Genomic DNA, 20,296 nt, shown 5'->3' with positions numbered 1-20,296 from the left:
AGCTTTAGTTCTTAGGACAAGGACAAGGACATATTTGGTGGCCATTGTTCTCCCCACCTTAAGTGTCTAGGAAAATCCCAACACAGACTGTCAATAAATGGAAGGTTTACTTATTCATTCAATAAAATCTGTAATAGTTTATTTTGGACATATAATTTAAATTTTCACTAATTATGTAACACAAAGGAAACCTGAAGTTAGGCAAGACATTTATTGTATAACTTATGAAAGTTATAAATATTTTCCTTTTCATGATTGCTCCTTTGATTGATGGAAAGCTAATTGACCAACAGTTTTTAGTAAAGGAAATAAATAACATACTTGGTAATTTATATTTTTCAAATATAAAAGTGTAAAAAGATGGTAATGCTTACTTTTGATTTGAGGCCATATAAAGATTAAAATTTTTTACATGCTAAGTAGCAAGTTTACTATTGTTTAGGTCACCATGTTTTTATAAAGAAACTGAGATACTGAAACTAATATTTCAAGATCTTTGTTTACTTTATTTAATTGCAGGTCTAGTATTCTTACAGTCATTAGTTGTATTGAGCAGTGCAGAGGTAACAACTAAGTGTTCTTTTTTCTGACTTTTAAAAAATTTCCAAAGAGAACAATTAATGTACAAAATCAAAAAGTGGTAAGGGCAAAACTCTAGCTTCTGATGGCATAAAAATCACTGCTTTCTTTCAGTTGGGATTCTTGATCTCATTAATGGCCTGAAATTGCATGAGATGTGTTTTCCATTTAGACAATTAACTTATTAATCCACTTCATGTGGCATCCATTTGCTCATATATAATTTTTCAGAAAGATTATTCATACCTTCTTACACTCATGGCTCCTTGCTATTTTCAAATGCAATATATAATTACTAGAGGATAGAAAATACTAAAATAAAGCACCTGGAGGAAGTTATTGGCCTTTGGAAATGAAAAATCACACACAAATTGCTTTGTAAACCTCTGAAACTCAGACATTGAGGGATAGTATTTGAATAATTCATTTTCTAACTCAGTGCATAGCATGCTTAGACTTTGGTGCAATTTGGCAAATGAAGACTTTCCAAGGAGGACAATTTCATTCACAGCAAAGAGGTGTTTCAGAAGAAGATGACTAAAGTCATATAGAGCTCTGTAAACTGAATTATTATACAGGTCTCCTCTCTCATTCCTTTTTCACAGTCAGGAGAAAAAATACACACTTAAAAATAAGATAAAATAGAAAAGATTCACTGGAAAATGTATTTGATTTAACAAGTGGGATATAAGATTTTAAATAAATATCTTGCTCATGTGGGCAAGTGAATTCTAATTAATTGTGTATTTTATTCATAAGGACTAATTAGAAATACCTTTTAATTCATACCTCTTCATTGAAAATAATTCTAAAATACTTTAAAATTACTCTTTGACCTGTAAAAATCTGCTTTGGTATCTTATACAATAAATTTAACTCTATGTTCAATCCAGAATCTTTAATTCAAATAGGTATAAAATATGAAAAATGGTTAATAAATATGTAGAGAGGTAAGCTTATCTATACTGTATACTGTATATAGTTTGTAATACCTCAAGATTACCCTTATCAATGTTCTAGTGAGTGTTCTAGTGAGTCAGCACTGATCTGTAACAAAAGTAAAGAAAACTCTTTAAATAAGTTTGTTATAAACACATATAAAAGATAAATTATAATCTTCCATGCAAAGGAAAATAAAACCTTTTAGTAGGCCAATTCAACCATTTATTTTCTTAGTACGTGTGAGAAATAGAAAGTCTGGTGGTTGATTTGCAGAATATAGTATGTAGCCTTCAATGTAAAATTGGAATATAAGAAGGGCAGCCAGAGGGAAATTAGAGCAGAATGAAAAGTTACACAATAGCTCCATAGCCTATGGATTTCTTTAAATAACCCAATTAGCCTTTTTTGAGCTTCCCAATCTTTATCAAATCAGAGTCATTTAAACTATCTCTCTTTCCTTTGTCCTCCCCGATTTTACAATTAGCCAGTCATGTAGATTGAAACCCCAAGTTCCTCCCAGGAGAGCAAGGTGCAGTGCTCTGTTAGGGATAAAGAGTGTGCTTGCTTGCCAGACTGTGTTTGAGCACACCCTTCTGCAGAAGGAACTTTTGCCTTGCTGAGCTACTTCCCAGTACATGTCTGAATCCTTATGAAACCTTGGCATTCCTAACAGTGCATTCAATAGGAAGATATAATGATGAGGAAATCGTTGTTATACAAAAGAGAAAAGGACATAGTTGAGATTTCTTTGATTAGGGTTTGCTTAATGTGAGCCTATATTTAGCTAAGAAAAGACATGCGCATATATATTCATTGCATAATTATTTTTAGTTATTTATTTAATAAGCATCTGAAGAACTGTCAAGAATTATTTTGGAGAACTTTCCTTTAGTGGAAATAATTTAGATGATGAAAACAAAAATTATGTATCTATTTCCCGCTCTGTTTGTGACCTTGATCAAACTATTTACCTCCTTTCCAGCCACAGTACTTTGTTCCTCAGTTTATTCATCTGAAATTTGCAATTGGAGTTCAGGGATAGGAGCAGAAGGTATTCCACAGCTTGGGTCTTGGTTTTGGAATTTAGCCATTCATTGGCATGTTTGCCTTGCCTGCTAACTGGTACAAAATATATTTGCATAGGAATTGACTGGTCCCTTGAGAGGGAAGGCGTTGTAAGTGAAGATAGAATTAGGCAAAAAAAAAAAATTAAAAGTTCACATCAGTACAAATCTTTAACATTTATGGGGAAAGAGTGATTGTAAAGTTTTGACAAACTCTGTGTGTGTTAGTGTACATGTTGTTGTAGGAAGAAGAGTTGATGAATTTTGGGATCTGATTCTGAGAGGATTTTTTTGTTTTCTTTTTATGTATAGGGAAATCACAAGGATTCCCTTTAAAAAAAAAAAATGTATTTCTACATGAGTTGGTAGCCTAGAGTTGAAAAGTTTGGGGCTATCTGAGAAGAGTATGATTGATTTATGTCTTTGTATAAAGGTCCAAATGAACAATGACAATAGAAACACATTGTAAACTCTTTCAAATAAATGTTAAACTATGTCTATCAATAAGTGAATTCCACTGCACAAATACAGATCTGATATGCCTTTTACCGTGTGTATGAAGTGAACTCAACCCTTGACAGCATTTTCTTCCATTCTGTTCTCTTAGCTGTGAACCACTTGATCAAATAACTGTAATTCAGATTTAACAAGAGTCTATATACAGTCTGAATATTTGAAGAAACTCAGGTATTATTATGTTGATGATAATGTTCATACTTTAAAACATCAAGAGTTATGAGAAAATTTATCCAATTACCTAGTTAATTCATACTTAAGAAAAAATAGATTTTATGTGTGTGTGTGTGTGTGTGGTCTATGAAAAAATTGACGAACAAACTCACTACTTTTAATTCTTGAGGCATTGCTTAGATTCATGTGCTGACCAGGAGTTCTCTGAAGAATAATTTTTAATAGCATTTCTTAGTTCTCATATACATTTAGGTGTTTTATCATATTGATTTTATGTTTCATTCTGCTTAACAGACCCTAATTTTCTTTATTATACCTTATGTTAACCCTACCAACTATACCTCCTCCTATTGTTTTGTGATTCAATTAATTATATTAAATTCATTCACATTTTAAAAATTTGCAGATATGAGCCAGACATAGTGGCCTAATGCTTATAATCACAGCTACTTCGGAGGTTGATCCAAGAGGATTGAAAGTTTGAGGCTAGCCTGGAAAATTTTAAAAGGGCTAGGGTGGGTGGAGTGGGGATGTAGGTCAGTGGTGGAATGCCCCCGATTTCAATCCCCAGTAAAACACACACACACACACACACACACACACACACACACGCACACAATTGGCAAGTATGTTAACTGAACTAATGTGTAATTTTGTATATGCTCAAAAATATTTTTGTAGCTATTAAGGGGAAAAATATGTTTTCCATCAAATGTGCTAAAATGTTAGCCTATCTCTTAGCAGTGACTGAAACTCTAAATAATTTTTTTTTCAGAGAAATATCCTGAGTATTGATTTTCAGCCAAGCTTGTCTCTATCTTAAAGGTCAAAATTTTCAAACGAGAATAACTTTTCATGTGATTTCCTAGCACATCTGTTTTTAGTTTCAGCTAAATAATAAGAGGTTAAAAATCAACCATGGATGAAAATATTCAAGGAAAAAAATCAGGTTTCTTTTTCCAAATATCAAAGGGGAGTCTTGCAAATGTTAAGTAAAAATATTTTAGCAATAAAATGTAATACATCTTCTATTTAGAATATGTAGCAATTTAATTTTAATTGAAATATGTTATTTTCATCATTCATGCCCAATAAGATAACACATACCATTTAAGAGAAAAAAAATGAATTAAGATTACGAGTATAGCTTGGTGTGTTGGTGCAGGCCTGTAATCCCAGCTGCTCAAGAGGTTGAGACAGGAGGAGCACAAGTTAGAGGTCAGCCTGGGCAACTTAGCCAGCCAGACCTGGTCTCAAAAAAGTAAAACAAATAAATAAATAAATAAATAAAAAGAGTTGGGGAATAGAGCTCAGTGGTAAAGCACTTGCAAAAAAATGTTCCAAGTCCAGCATTCAGTCCCCAGTACCACACACACAATAAAAAGATTATACTTTGGAAATGGTGTCAAATTTCATTATGGTACACAGTTTTCTAAAATGATGGACAAGGTTTCCACTTTTTTGATTTATGTAATTTCCTAGAACTATGAATATAATGGCTTTCTGTGAGTAGGTTTTATTATATAGCAAAAGTGATTTTGCATAGGTTTATGAATTAGTGTTGAACCATTTTCCTTAAAATATGAAGATTGTCTGATGTTCCTTGATCTCCTCATTGAGAGCATATAAATCTGGAGTATAGGTTGGGGAGGGATGAAATCAGACATTCTAAGCATGAAGATTTGTCATGCCTTTGCTACTCGAAGAAGAGAGAGGCTATATGCTAAGCATTGAAGGTACTCTAGTTACTGGAGTCAGTGAGTAAGTATGATCTTCCTTACTTCAGTCTCGTGGAAGTTAACTTATAAAACCACAGTGACCATGAGAGTAAATTTTTTGCCTAGTAACTCGTAAGATATCCCTGCTTAGCTGACACCTTGATTTAGTTCTTACTATGCTTTCAATAGAGAGCCCACCAGTATGACAGATTTCTGACTTATAGAATTGTTACTCAAAAATGGTTGGTATTGTAAGACAGTAAGTTCTTGGTAATTTGTTTTGTAGCTTAGAAAACTAACGTGCTTCCTATAAGTTTACGCCCCCCAAAAAACTGTCATGTAACATAGTATTTAATAACACTTTAATATAAAAATTAAATGTGATTAAATTAATCAAAATCATACCCATAAAAATATATCAGGCTATGGAGTATGTATGTTGCCATGTTTTCAGTAGACTTTCCTTTATTGGTGCATTATAATTATACATAATAATGGAATTCCTTGTGGTATATTCGAACATGCACATAACATAGACAGTTTTATTCCCCAGTACCACACCTTTCTCTTTACTCTCCCCTTTCCCTGATCCCTGTATTGATTGGGGAATGATTCTGTATTATTCTGGTCTCCCTTCTATTTTCACAATACCCCTGCCTTTCCCCCCTTTTTCTTCTATTTTCCACATATGAAAGAAAACATATAGTATTTCCTGAACTTTGAGAGTCCTAGTGAGGAATTCCTTGCCTGTGCCTATATATTAGAGTGTTGATCCTATTTTTTCTTCTACCAGTTGCAAAGTTTCTGGTCTAATTATAGGCCTCTGATCCTTTTGAGTTGACTTTGTAAAGGGTGAGAGATAAAGATCTAGTTCCATTTTTTTTCTGTATAAGAATATCCACTTCTACTATCATCATTTTATTTTTAAAAGCTATGTTTTCTCCATTGTATGTTTTTGGCACCTTTGATAAGAATAAGATGACTACATTTCTGTGGGTTTGTCTCTTTGTCTTCTATTCTTTCCATTTATTTGTTTGTCTGTATTTACACTGCTACCACACTATTTTTGTTACTATAGTTCTATGTTATAATTTATTATTAACATTGTTGGTGGGACTGCTAATTGGTGCAACCACTATGCAAAGCAATATGGAGATTTCTTATAAAACTTGGAGTGGAACCAGCATTTGACCCAGTTATCCTACTCTTTGGCTTATACCCAAAGGACTTAAAATCATCATATGGTGATAAAGGCACATCAAAGTTAATAGCTGCTCAATTCACAATAGCCAAGCTATGGAACCAACCTGGGTGTCCTTGAACTGATGAATGGATAAAGAAAATATGGTATTTGTATACAATGGAATATTACTCAGCCATAAATAATCTACCAGCAGATGCCATTATTTCATTATAATATAATAATGAAAGAATGAAATAATAGCATTTGCTGGTAGATTGATAGAACGGAGAATATCATGCTAAGGGAAATAAGCCTGCCCCCCCAATAAAAACAAAGGCTGAATATTCTCTCTGATATGTGGATGCTAACCTGCTAACTCAAAACAAGGGAGGATGGGGAGAGGAAAAATAGAAATCCATTGGATTAGACAAAGAGGAAGGAAGGGAAGGGAGAGGGGAGAGAATAGGAAGGAGAGTAGAATTAATCAACTTTCCTAGCCTTGTATTTGAATACACAACCAGGGTAACTCCACTTCATGTACAACAACAAGAATGGGATCCTGAATAGAATAAGTTATATTCTATGTATGTATATTTTGCCAAAATATATTCTAATCCCATGTATAACTAAAAGGAACAAATTTTTAAAAATCAATGGCAATGCTTCAAGTGGTGTGACTGCGAAAAAACACAAATATGAAAAAAAAGAAAGAAAAAAGAAAAAAAAGATATTGTTATGCCTCAATCATTTTCCCCCTCCTTTGTCCACACCCTCAGGATTGCTTTCTGTATTCTGGGATTTTATTCTTCCATATGAATTTCAGGACTTTTTTCTAGTTCTTTGAAGAATAATGTCATTGGTATTTTGGGGAAAATTGTATTGAATCTGGAGGTTGCTTTTGGTAATATGACCATTTTAACAATATTAAACCTGACTTTCAAGAAGATGGTAGATCTTTTTTTCTAATATCTTCTTGAATTTCTTCATTCAGCATCATTTAATTTTCCTTGTAGAGTTCTTTCACTCCTTAATTAGCTATATCCCTAGGTATTTTTTCTCCTTTAGTTATTGTGAATAGAATTGTTTTCCTGATTTTTTTCAGAAGATTCATTATTGATGTATAGAAAGCTATGTATTTTTGTATGTTGATTTTGTATCCTGCTACTTTTGCTGATTTTGTCTTATTATTAGTTTATTAGTTAGAATTAGTTTATTCATTAGAATTTGTTATTATCATAGAGCAGGTTTCTTGATATTTAATCTCTAATCTAGCATCTAGTAGCAATGATAATTTAACTTCTTCCTTTCATATTTGTATCCCTTTAATTTCCTTCTCTTGACTGATTGTGCTGAGATTTCAAGTACTGTATTGAATAGGAGGTCTGAGATAGATATCCTTGAGTTCCTGATTTTAAAGATGTTTCCCCCATTCATTATGATATTGGTCAATTGGACTTGTCACATATAAGCTTTATGAATTTAGTAAGTTCCTGTAAACTGTGGTTTCTTTATTATTTTTACCATAAATTTGTATTAATTTTTTTCAAATATTTTTCTTGCATTTTTGAGATAACTCTGTGATTTTTTCCTTAATTCTATTTATATGTTGAATTATAATTACTGATTTTTATATGTTCAGCCATACTTGTATCCCTAAAATGAACACAACCTTATCATGGTGCACAGTATTCTTAATATTTGTTTTTATTATTTATGCTTTTATTTTATTAGGAATGTTTGCATCTAGGGATATTGGGGCTCTAACCTTGACGTATCCTTATCTGCTCTTGGTGTCAGTATGATGCTAGATTCATAAAATGAATTTGGAAATTTTACCCACAATTATTTCATGGAATAATATGAAGAACATTGACATTAGTTCTTCTTTAATCATCTGATAGATTTAAGGTGAAAATCTATCTGGTCCTTGGTTTTTCTTTGTTGGAAAGCATATTTGTTACTACTTCAATCTCATTTCTTATCATTGGTCTCTTTTAAGTTTTCATTATCCTCTTGGCTCAAATTTGGTAGGTTATATGTATCTAGAATTTTTTTCATTTATTCTACTTTTTTCAATTTATTAGAATAAAAATTTTCAAAGTAGTCCCTAATTATTCTCCTGGGTTCATTGAATTCTCTGATGATATCTTCTTTTTCATCTCTAATTTTGTTGAATTAGTTCTTTTCTGTCTTTTGCTTAGTTTGGCTAGGAACAAATCAATCATTTATTTTTTCAAAGAACCAAGTCACAAGTATATTGATCTGTTGTATTAGTTTTTTAACTTCCTTTTCATTAATTTCATTTCTGATATTAATTATTTTCTTCCTTCTACTAGTTTTGGAATTTGTTTGTTCCTACTTTTCTAGGACCTTTTAGTTGTATCATTAGTTTTATTTATTTGAGATATTTCTGATTTATTTATGTAGGCACACATAGGTATAAATTTTCCTCATAGAACCACTTTCATAGTGTCTTAGAGACTATGGTACTGTATGTTTATTTGTATTTGATTTTGGGAATTTTTATTTCTCCACTGATTTCTTTTGTGAAGTATTCATCATTCAAAAGCATATTGTTCAGTCTCTATATTTTATGGATTTTTTGTAGTTTTCTTTTCTGTTGATTTCTAGTTTGATCCCATTATGAAATTGTAAGATATAAGAAATTATACCAAACTTTTTATTGGAAAAGACTTGTTTTGTGACTTAAATTATTTTCTATTTTGGAGATATTCTAACTGAGCAGCTGAGAAGAAAACGAATTCGGCTGTTCTTTTATTAAATATTCTATAGATGTCCTTTAGACTCATTTTATTTTGTAATATCTTTTAGGTCTGAAGAGTATTTACTGATTTTTATGACCTACCTATTGGTAAGAGATGTGTGTTGCAATCAACCAGTATAATTGTAGTGGGGTCTCTCTGAAGCTTATGTCAAATAGTGTTTGTTTTATGTAGTTACGTTCACACACATTTGAGGCATAAATATTAACTATCATTATATCTTCTTGGAGTTTTTCCTTTTATGAGTCTGAAGTCAACATCTTTGGTTTGAGAGTTTGAAGTCACTTTGTCTCTTTGCATTAATTTAGGATTAAAGTCTGTTTTGTCAAATATGAGAGTTGCTTTTCCTGCTTGCTTTTGGGCCCTGTTAGCAAGAAATATTTTCCATTCTTTTATTTTCATCCTGTAGTTGGCTTTGCCTGAGAGGTCAGTCTCCTGCAGACATGTTATTGGGTCTTGTTTTTTTTTTTTTTTTAATCCACTCTACCAGTCTATGTGTTTTAGTTGAATACCTGAGAACATTTACATTTTTTGTTATCATAGAGAGATAATTATTCTTGCCATTTTGATTTATGTCTAATGTTTAATTCAGCCCTAATTTTCATTAGCTTAATAACTCTTTTAAAGATAGTCAGCCTTTTTTGAGCTCTGGAGTTTATTTATTATTTTTTTTTTCTGTGAGGAGAATTTCTTTAAATATTTTTAGCAGTGCTACTTAGTAATTATGAATTATTTTAGCTTATGCTTATTTTGAAAACTTTTATTTCTTCTAAAATTATGAAGGACAGTTTGCTTGATATAGCAATCTTGGATAGATTGAAACACATAACTAAGCTTTCCTGGACTTCAGGGTTTCTGTGGAGAAACCACATATTTTTTGTGATTGGGTTTTCTCCTTAGACTTTTATATCTTCATTCATTTTAATTATAATGTATCAAGGAGGGGTTTTCTTTTGATCTTGTTTGTTCAGAGATCTAAATGCCTCCTGTATCTTGATATCTAATTCCCAAGGATTGGAAAATTTCTGTTATTATTTTACTGATAAGGTTATCAATGTCATTATCATATACTTTGTTTCCTTCTTTTATCTTATTTATTCTTATGTTTGATCACAGTGTTGTACCAGAGTTCTTATATTGTCTGTTCATGGTTTCTTACTTTTCTTCTTTATTGATGAATCAGTGTTCAAGAACATAGTCCTTGTTTTTAGGCTTAAAATTATGTCTTCTCTGTGTTCTTTACTATTTTGAGACATCAATTTGATTTATTTAGTTCATGTCCAATTTTTTTTTTTTGGTTTTGTTGTCTTGCAGAATATCTATTTCTTCATTAAAATACTTTTTCATGTATTTTCCCTCTTAGATAATTCCATAGATCTTTGTTCATTTCGACAATCAACTTTTTAAAAATTTTTTTGTCTAATATTTCATCTACTTCAGTATCTGTGGATTCAGTTTTTATGAGATTACAAACCTTTGGAATCCTCTTCTTGGCCTCTTTCTTTAGGTTCTCTGAAGTCCAATATCCATAGTCTATCCTTTAGACCTTTCTGATTTGTTGAGGGATGAATTCTTTTTCCTTTTTTATGTGGTGATTCTTTAGTTAGTAGTTAAATCTTTATAAAAAACCTCGGGATGGGCTATATCTTAGTTTCAACACATGTTATTAGTGTAATTAAAGTGCTAATTTCAACCACCAGTATAAATTGGAGAGGAGAGAATAACCTCCAGTAGCAGTGGTAATTTCATAACAAACCATATATCAACATATGCTATAAGAGTTATTACTAATAATCTCCAAACCTCTATTACCTAAAGGTAAAGGTAGATGATAAATAATCTTGAATTGGATGAAAATATTAAGTATTAATGATACTACACTAAAATGAATGGGAAGAAATATATTAAAGAAAATAGTGAGTAAAAGAAAAAATGAAAGAATGGGAGAGGGAAGGGAGACCGAAGATAAAATGAAGAGAGGAAAAAGGATGAAGGAAAGGGAAAGTGAATGGAGATGGTGGACAGGAATAAAGTATTGAGAGAACTTACAATAATTGATCAAATATCTAAAATTAGAACTCTGGCAAAACACAAAATGTGGAGAGGACCTGGAAATCAGTATTAACATGAAGCAGTTAATGTAAGAACAGTTATGACAGACATTGTTTTTTTCTTATTGAGGTTTACTTTTTTTAATATTTATTTTTTAGTTGTAACTGGACACAATATCTTTATTTTATTTATTTGTGTATGTGGTGCTGAGGATCAAACCCAGGGCCTCGCACATGCTAGGCAAGCGCTCTACCCCTGAGCCATAATCCCAGCCCATGAGGTTTATTTTTTTAAAGGAGATGTTTCCCAGGAGTTGGTTTTAGAATCTCCCAACTACAGGTACGTTTTTGTGATACAAATGTTGTGATATTCATTTGTACTCAGCTCTGACCCAAACTGACTATATTATTAGGGAAGTCTATATGCTGAGTTATACCACCTTCTTTGACAGATTCTTTTGGGAGAGGGTTGTCAGATTCAGAGCAGACTATACTCTCAAGGGATGGAAGTGTAAGTCTGGTTGGGCTGCTGGCCATCCTGTTCACCTGTACCATCATTGAAATGGTCTAGATTTGATTGCACCCCTAATTCTTATAGCCTCAGTCTGTGGGCTTGGGGGGGGGGGGCATGTGAAATGTATCAGTCCATCCTCTAGACCTTTCTGGTAATGGGGGAGGTGGCTCCCACAAGGGTGTTGATAAATCACTGCTTTCAGCAAAACCCTGATCCAGTTCCAGTTCTACCCCCTGTCAGCTACACCCCTCATCCTAGCGATTTAACGCCAATTCCAAAGGAAAGTGCTGTTCTCAGCTCTGCAGACTGACAGACTGGAAGCCATGATTTCTGTAGTCACACTAACCTTCTCCCAGTCTACTCATGACCTGGGGATTCAGTAAAAAAGTAAAGCTCAAGTGGCTTTTTGGTCTTGAGGAATCGAAAAGCAGGAACAAGACAAAGGAGAAAAAAAACAAAGATCCAAATATGAAAACAATATGAAAATGGGGATGTGAAAATGGGGATGAAATTTCTACTCTGACACTCAGGAAGACCAAGGAAACTTTAAACTGTCACCACATCCCCATTTTCATTATCTCTGCCAGAGATGGCTGGGATATTCTCCTGTGCCAGATCAGGTCACCCTATCTGAGATTTTTGTGTTTCAGTTGTGAAATTTTTAGACAGCACCACCTGTTCTTGTTCAATTTGGTGGGAAAATTTCTTTTGCCTAAGTGGTAGGACAGCTTCCTCTTCCCCACCTAACTACCATGCTGTGCTGTGCTGTCACTATCTATCGTATCTATTATCTTTCCATTGTAATCCAATATTCTGGGTTTTTCCCTTGTTACTGACTCTCTGAGTTATCAACCAGTGTTTCCCCACAGTCTCCTTACTTCAGTATGCCACCAATCAACTTTTGTTTTAATTCAGTCTCCAGGAGCTGCTACAATACAGTGGTTTCCTCTGATCTGCCAGGTTTTTAATTTTCCTTGGTAGATTTCTATATAAACTCCAAAGCAAATTGTAAACAAATTCCTCAAACTAAGAAAAGAAATCCTCTGTGTAGAATAAAATATCCACTGATTCATCTGATTCATCGAACATTATAACTAAAACTTGACTGAACTGTAAACCGTTTTTTTTAAAATGCAAAGAGCAGGACTGCCTTATTAAAATACCAAACAACAAAAAGGATAATAAGAAAGGTTTTTAAATGTTTGTTCCTTTAATTGCATACATGAAAACAAATGCTTTGACATATTACTGAATGTTCTTTTATTCTTGGAATACTAATTAATATTAAAAGTTTTATTTTATTAGTCTGTAACTTGAATTTTAAAAATATATATTTAACATACATCATTGATATTGAATGTGGTTACTATGTTGGATGACTTTTCTTCCATTTAACACTGACTAATAAAGCATAGACATGTTGTAGAAACAGTCATTAAAGTAACATCAGCATATTTGACTAAAAGTGTCAATGGCAAAGCAGTGAATTGTCAGTCTTCAAATTTCTACACACACAGACACACACACTTATATGTATCAAAGTAGCATATTAATTCCAAATGAAATTCTGATTACTAGCATTGGTCATAAAGTGACTATCATGAATATATTATCTATTATGTGCCTGTTACTAAGTGCATTATTTCATTTATATCACAGTAACATTGAGATTTATTATTTTGTGTTATCTTAATTTACAAATAAAAATAAATGACATTAATTCAGAGATTTCATGTGAATTTGATATAACCATTCAGATGATAAGTGTTGGTAAAGAATAAGTTTTAACATAGGTTTATTCTACTTTGCAGATTCTTTTTTTTCCAAATTCTTGAATGCATGACTTCATAAATATAAAATGGACAAAGGTTGTGATTTTTATTCAAATAATTAAGTAATGCGGTGTTCAGAAGATTTTGAAACTGATTTAAAATATTATTTGAAGTCTGGTAACTTATATAGTCACTGAGGGAACATTGAGATTAATTTTCTAATAGATGCAAAATTGTTCAATATCCTAAAGCTCAATGAACTGTAGAATCTGAGGTTTTCCTTTTTACTAGATGAAAATTGACCATATATACTAGACAATATTTCTTTAGATTGTTATGGACACGATCACTTGCATCTCTTTTAGAATGCAAAATAAGAATCACTTATATTGCTATCAATTTTCCTTAAATTAATATCACTAGTTATTTACCTATGAATTTCATGATAACAGTAACTTTTCTGAGGACCTTATCACTATTGCTAGTACAAGGCTGTGGTAGGCAAAATAATAACCTTTCCAAAATGCCTTTCCCCAAGTCCCCAGAACCTGTAAATACATTACCGTTCATGACAGAAGAAAATTTTGCAGATATGATTAAGTGAAAGATCTTCCTAAAGGGAGATCATCCTGGATCAGATAGATGGAGCCAGTGTAATCACAAAGATCCTTAAAAATGCTATGGGGATGCAGAAGACGAATCAGTGTCAGACTGATACAGTGTAAGGAGGACTCAATCCACCTTTGCTGGCTTTGAGAATGGGAGAGGACTTTGAGACAAGAAATGTGAGAAGCCTCCAGATGTTGGAAAAGTCAAGCAAATGGATTTTCCCCTATATCTTCTAGAAATAACCACGACCCTGCTGGCCCCTAAATTTAGCTCAGTGATATTTCTGTCAGAGTTCTGACATAGAATCATATGATGACATATTTGTGCTATTTTAAGTCACTGAGTTTGTGGCAATTTAGGACACCATCCATAGGAAATTAAAATAAATGCTTAATATAGAGTACATGATGGAAAGTATTTGTTGCATACATGAAATATTTGATTACTAAATAAGTGTACCTTGTTCCTGATATACAGTTAAACAGGGGCCAATCCTGTGTTAAACCTCTGGGGCTTGTCCCTACAGCCTGTCTTTTAAGCACGAAGTTCTGTTTCTTGTGTCGATATAATAACCATTAAATTATTTCCTTAGAACTTTGTTCTTGAAAGATAACATTAAAACATGTAAAAAGTCCTAGATTATCAAATATTTATTCTAATACACAACTGGTTTGCAGTCAATATTATTTCTGCTTTAGTTTTAGTAAAATGGAAAAATCAATTACCTAATATTTAGTATATTTTGTGATTATAGATATTTCTTTTTATAACTATGAGAAATCATACAATAATAAGAAACCTAATGATGCTGAGAGTGATTGTTACTATCCTATAATGCATCTGACTTTTTTCTATATCTTCTTCATAGGTAATTTTAATTATTCCATCAGAAGATTTTGGGGTTCCTATTTTGAAATGAAATTTCATCACTTAGAACTTAAGGGTCTGAAGTGTTAAAAATCCATTCTCCTAATTTTCCATTTTTAAAAGAATTTTGGATTTTCAGTTTGACACTTTTCAATGTGACACAACATAACAAATATTTTAAAGAAAAAAAGTTTAATTTATACATGTTTTCATTGTTAACTTGCAGAAAAACTGTGATCTAGAATTTTACCTTCATATCTAGCATGTATTTAAAATACTAGATTTTTAAGCTAGTGAATAATTAAAAAATAAATTGTTCCTTCTTTTTACCACATATAAGATTTTAAGATTTAAACTGATTTTTTTTCTATTTTATTGTATATGATCTAAATTCTTTAAAAAAAGATTATTTCTAATTGAATGACTGAATAATAGTAGATATTAAATAAATAGTTGTGAAATGTATGAAATAATACAGTATGTAAAAGGGAACTCTAATCTTGCTAGTTTTATCAGAGTAATTGTATATAGTATTTCCTAGTAAATCAAATCAACTACATATTTAAGCTCACATTTTTGCCTATAGTCTGCCTACTATAAAAATAAAGACCAAGAAAGAGTTATCATAACTCACAAAATATAACTCACAAAATATAATATAAAGTATTCTGTACAACTTTTTGTATTATGGATATGAATATAAAGAAAAAAAATTTTATAAAGAGATATGATGATGCTCTCCTGAATTGTATTCATAGTCAAATTTAGAATGAAATGCTGGAAAGAATCAACTGAATATATCCTACTACTCTCAGTAAATAAGGAATTACTGGCATGCAAATATGCAAATTCTGTATCAAAGTATTTCACCATAATTTCTCTACAGCACAATCTCCATCAATGAACTAGTTCATTATCTAGCAAGGATTAGTGCCATAAAGTGAATATGCTAGTAACTAAAATATAGAGAAAGTATGCAAAAGAAGAATGAATGTACAAAGGTTTGACAGTCAACGGGAGAATGTATTCAGTTGGGTAGATCAGGGAAGTATTTGTTAAAATCAAATGGGGGTCAAATCTGAAAGACTTGTTGGGTAAAGAATTCAGCTCTTACAATGACTCTCGCATTTTTTCTTCTTATGGCTCCACAACAACACTGCCTAATGTCAGGAACTTTTAGGCTTTTACCTAGGCTAGTCCAATAGCTTTCTAACTGGTATTCTGGCCTTAAATATCTACCTCTATTATATATCCAATTGCTCATCTTAGAACATATCTTCTAAGACGGAAGTAGATAATCTTGTATTGCTTTCCTAAACACAAAATTCCAACAGCTTCCTAATGACTGGAATTTTAATGATTAGTTTTGCTGAAATTTATTTTAATCTATTTTTCCCTAGATGTCAATAGTTTCAATCTTTAGGACTAATATGAGGTTCTTATATAATTATCCTTTGCTGTCCATAGACAATGACTAATGTGATTGTCTTCTTCGAAACTCCTAAAAGTAATTATTTTGAATCACTCAAACTGCTAAAACTAGCGTTTTATCTCTTTATGATATAATATCTAAAGGGCAAAGATAACAATATTTGTATGTACTCACACTACTAAAATAGGACTTTACCCATTGTAGGCATTCAATAAAAATTTAATTTGTGAGTTTAGTTTAAGCATAAACTTATATCTCTTTATAGGATTCTTGTATTTGGTTAAGAATTTTTTACCACATTTTCCATCACATGTTGAAAAATAAAAGACAATGTATGATTACTTTCATTAAATGTGTGTGTATGTTTGTAATTTTTTTCCTTTTCAATGTATAAATTTCATGTATAAAGAACATATTAGTAGAAATGATTATTTTTAGTAGACATGATTTAAAAGATGATGAATATTTAAAATTTGGGTCTTAATAATTTTAAATAGCCTCAAGAAAAAAGAAGGGCCAATATAGCATAAATTAAGTATATATTTAAATTTTAAAATATCCAAATATATCATGTTATGATGATTATTGAACTATATAAAAATATGTTAGAACATCATAGAAATCGCATTTCACATTCATTAAATATTAGTATTCTATGAGTGTAGTATATGAGGCCTAGAAGTGTTTCTCCCATTGTTAAATCAAATATCCAATAAGGTCAACATGTAAGTAGATATCATTCCTCAAAGTTCTTTACAGTTCAAAATGTTTGCATCCTATTTCAGAGTATTATACAACTATTATGACATACCATTTAAACTGAAAAACTCATGTCAAAATGAGTGAATTTTAGTGGCCAGAGTAGATTTCTTCTTATGTATTAGATTTCTGAATATTTTCTTTATTTTGAAATACTTTGGATTGCCAGAAGGGTTCCATTATGAATTAGCTAGATCACATTGTGATATCCATTGGTACTCCTTACATTACAATCCTCTGTCTCCAGAAAGATAACATAGAATGTGAATTCATATATTGTTTCTCACTACTATCAGTAATTGGGATCTTTTATCCCTGTGGTAATGCTTGAAAATTCTATTATATTATAGACCTTAAGGAAGGCATTAGACTTTGAATTACAAGTTAGTAATTATTTATTTTAGGTGTGTTTCTGTGTTAGCAACTTTAAAGATGTTTATAGGGATACACAGAAATAGTTATACATGTGTGTGCCGGGGCAGGAGTAAAACACCCCATTAGACATAATAAAATTGTCATTTTACTTCCCATGGTATGAATACTATACATTTTTTTGAGGATATATAAACTTGTTCATTACTATAAGCTCAACATTTACAGCTCTGGCAATAATTAGTTCTTCAGTTCTTACACACCACACTTCCTTCTCTGCCACTGATGATTTTTATTCATTGTATGCCTTGTCCCATATAAAAAAAAAATATATATATATATATATATATCATCCTTTTTACCTTTTGAGTCAGAGTGGGAGAAATCTCATAGACAATCACTTACAGTTGTTTATATCATCTGTACTTCCCATTATGTGGTGCTTTCATATTGGATATTATGATGCAGCTAATAATCATGAGGTTTAATATTCAGTGAATTTAGATTCAAATTTCAGTTCTACATGTTACTTCAGTACACTTGAGAAAATCTCACTGTGGTTAAGTTCCTCTATAATATTAAAGTGTTGTTATAAGGTCAGAAAATTAAACGAGAAATTTTGTACAAAATACTGTGTAAGTTCTAGACATCTTCAGTACAATTGTAGAATTCTTTATTAGATACATTTTTTTTTATATTTTATATAGAGACAGGGTCTAACTGAATTGTTTAGTGCTTCACTTTTGCTGAGGCTGGCTTTGAACTCACCACCCTTCTGTCTCAGCCTCCTGAACCACTGGGATTAGAGGCATGCCCCACCATGTCCAGCTGTCAACAATAACAATTTTTGCATTTATTGTTTTTAGATATACATGACAGTAGGGCATATTTTATCATACGTACATCAAGTCCAATTTTGGTCCCATTCTTGTGGTTTTACATGATGTTGAGTTACACTAGCCATGCATTCATATATGAATATAGGAAAGTTTTGTCCAATTCATTCTACTGTCTTTCCTATTCCCATCTCCCTTCCCTTCCCTCCATTCCACTTTGTCTAATCCAGTGAACTTATATTCTTCCTCTCCCTACCATTCCTCATTATGGGTTAGCATCCACATATCAGAGAGAACATTCAACTCTTGGTATTTTGGGATAGGCTTATTTCACTTAGCATGATAGTCTCCAGATCCATCCATTTAATGGCAAATGCCATTATTTCATTCTTCTTTATGGATGAGTAATAATCCATTGTGTATATATACTACATTTTCTTTTTCCATTCATCTGTTGAAGGGCACCTAGGTTGGTTCCATACTTGGCTTGTGTGAATTGAGCTGCTATGAACATTGATGTGGCTTTGTAATTGTATTATGCTGATTTTAAGTCTTTTGGGTATAAGCTGAGGAGTGAGATAACTAGGTCAAATCGTGGTTTCATTACAGGTTTTCTGAGGAATCTTCATACTGCTTTCCATAGTGGTTGCACCAATTTGTAGTCCCATCAGCAATGTATGAGTGTACCTCTTTCCCTACATCTATCAATAGTTATTGTTACTTTTATTCTTGATAATTGCATTCTGACTGGAGTGAGATGGAATCTCAGTGCAGCTTTAATTTGCATTTTTCTAATTACTAGAGATGTTGACCACTTTTCATATTTGTTGACTAATTGTATTTCTTCTTTTGTGAAGTCTCTGTTCAATTCCTTGCCCACTTATTGATTGGGTTATTTGGTGTTTTGGTGTTAATTTTTTTGAGTTCTTTATGTAGCCTGGAGACTAATGCTGTATCTGAGATGCAGACAGTAAAGATTTTTTCCCCCTCTAGGCTTTATATTCACATTCTTGATTGTTTCCTTTGCTGTGAAGAAGCTTTTTAGGCTGATACCATGATTGTACTAATTACAAACCTAACAATAGTGCGTAAGTGTTTCTTTTCGTTCTATGATTGTTATCATTTTTTATTAGTTGTATTCTTAGTTATTGCCATTTTGAGTGGAGTGAGATGAAATCTATGTAGTTTTGATTTGCATTTCTCAAATAGTTAAAGGTTTTTTCTATACTTACTTGCTATTTATATTTATTTTTGAGAAATGTTTGTTTAGTTGACTGTCTCATTTATTGATCGGGTTATTTATTGTTATATTTTTGAAGTTTTTAGATATTCTGGATAGTAATCCTCTGACAGAAGTAGCTGGCAAAATTTTATCCAATTCTGTAGGTTATTTCTTCACACTCTTAATTATTTCCTCTACTTAATTATTCCTCTGTAGAAGCTTTTATTTTATTTTTAATTTTATTTATTTTATTCATTTTAGTTGTTAACAAACCTTTATTTTTTAATTATATATGATGCTGAGAATCGAACCCAGTGCCTCACACATTCAAGAAAAGTGCTCTACCAGTGAGCCATAACCTCAGCCCCAATAGAAGCTTTTTGATTTGGTGTCATCCCATTTATTAAATGTTGATATCACTTCCTGATCTTTAGGAATCCTATTTAGGAAGCTGTTGCCTGTGACTATGTGTTGGATTGTTTTCCCTATATTTTCCTCTACCATATGTGAAATTTCTGGACTAACCCCTATGTTTTTTAATTTACTTTGAGTTAACCTTTTTGCAGGGTGAGAAATAAGGTTGTAGTTTCATTCTTCTATATATGTTTATGCAGTTTTGTCAACACCATTTTTTGAAAACCTGTCTTTTCTCCAATTCACTTTTGTGAATTCTCTGACTACAATTGTATATTTTCATTCTATTAGTTGTTGCTTTGTGTATTTTGAAGTTCTGTTATTAGGTACAAAAACATATAGGATTCTTCTGTCCACTTGAGTTAATTCTTTTATCAACATGAAATACATCCCTTTCTTTATTCCTGGCAGTATTCCCTACACTCTACTTTGGCTATTATTAGTATAGCCTTTTCTGCTTTCTTTTGATTAGTGCTTGCTTTGTATGCA

At 31.9% G+C, this 20,296-nt stretch overlaps 1 protein-coding gene across 1 annotated transcript in view; it reads left to right on the top strand.

The window, feature by feature from the left end:
- Positions 1-20,296, top strand: part of CCSER1 (coiled-coil serine rich protein 1) — a 677,753-nt gene that overhangs the window by 372,157 nt on the left and 285,300 nt on the right. The window lies entirely within an intron of this gene.

Source organism: Spermophilus citellus (assembly GCF_964194105.1).
Source record: "Spermophilus citellus genome assembly, chromosome: 8".
Lineage (NCBI taxonomy): Eukaryota > Metazoa > Chordata > Mammalia > Rodentia > Sciuridae > Spermophilus > Spermophilus citellus.
The sequence above is the reverse complement of the archived record's forward strand: the minus strand, read 5'-3'. Positions and strand labels throughout refer to the sequence as shown.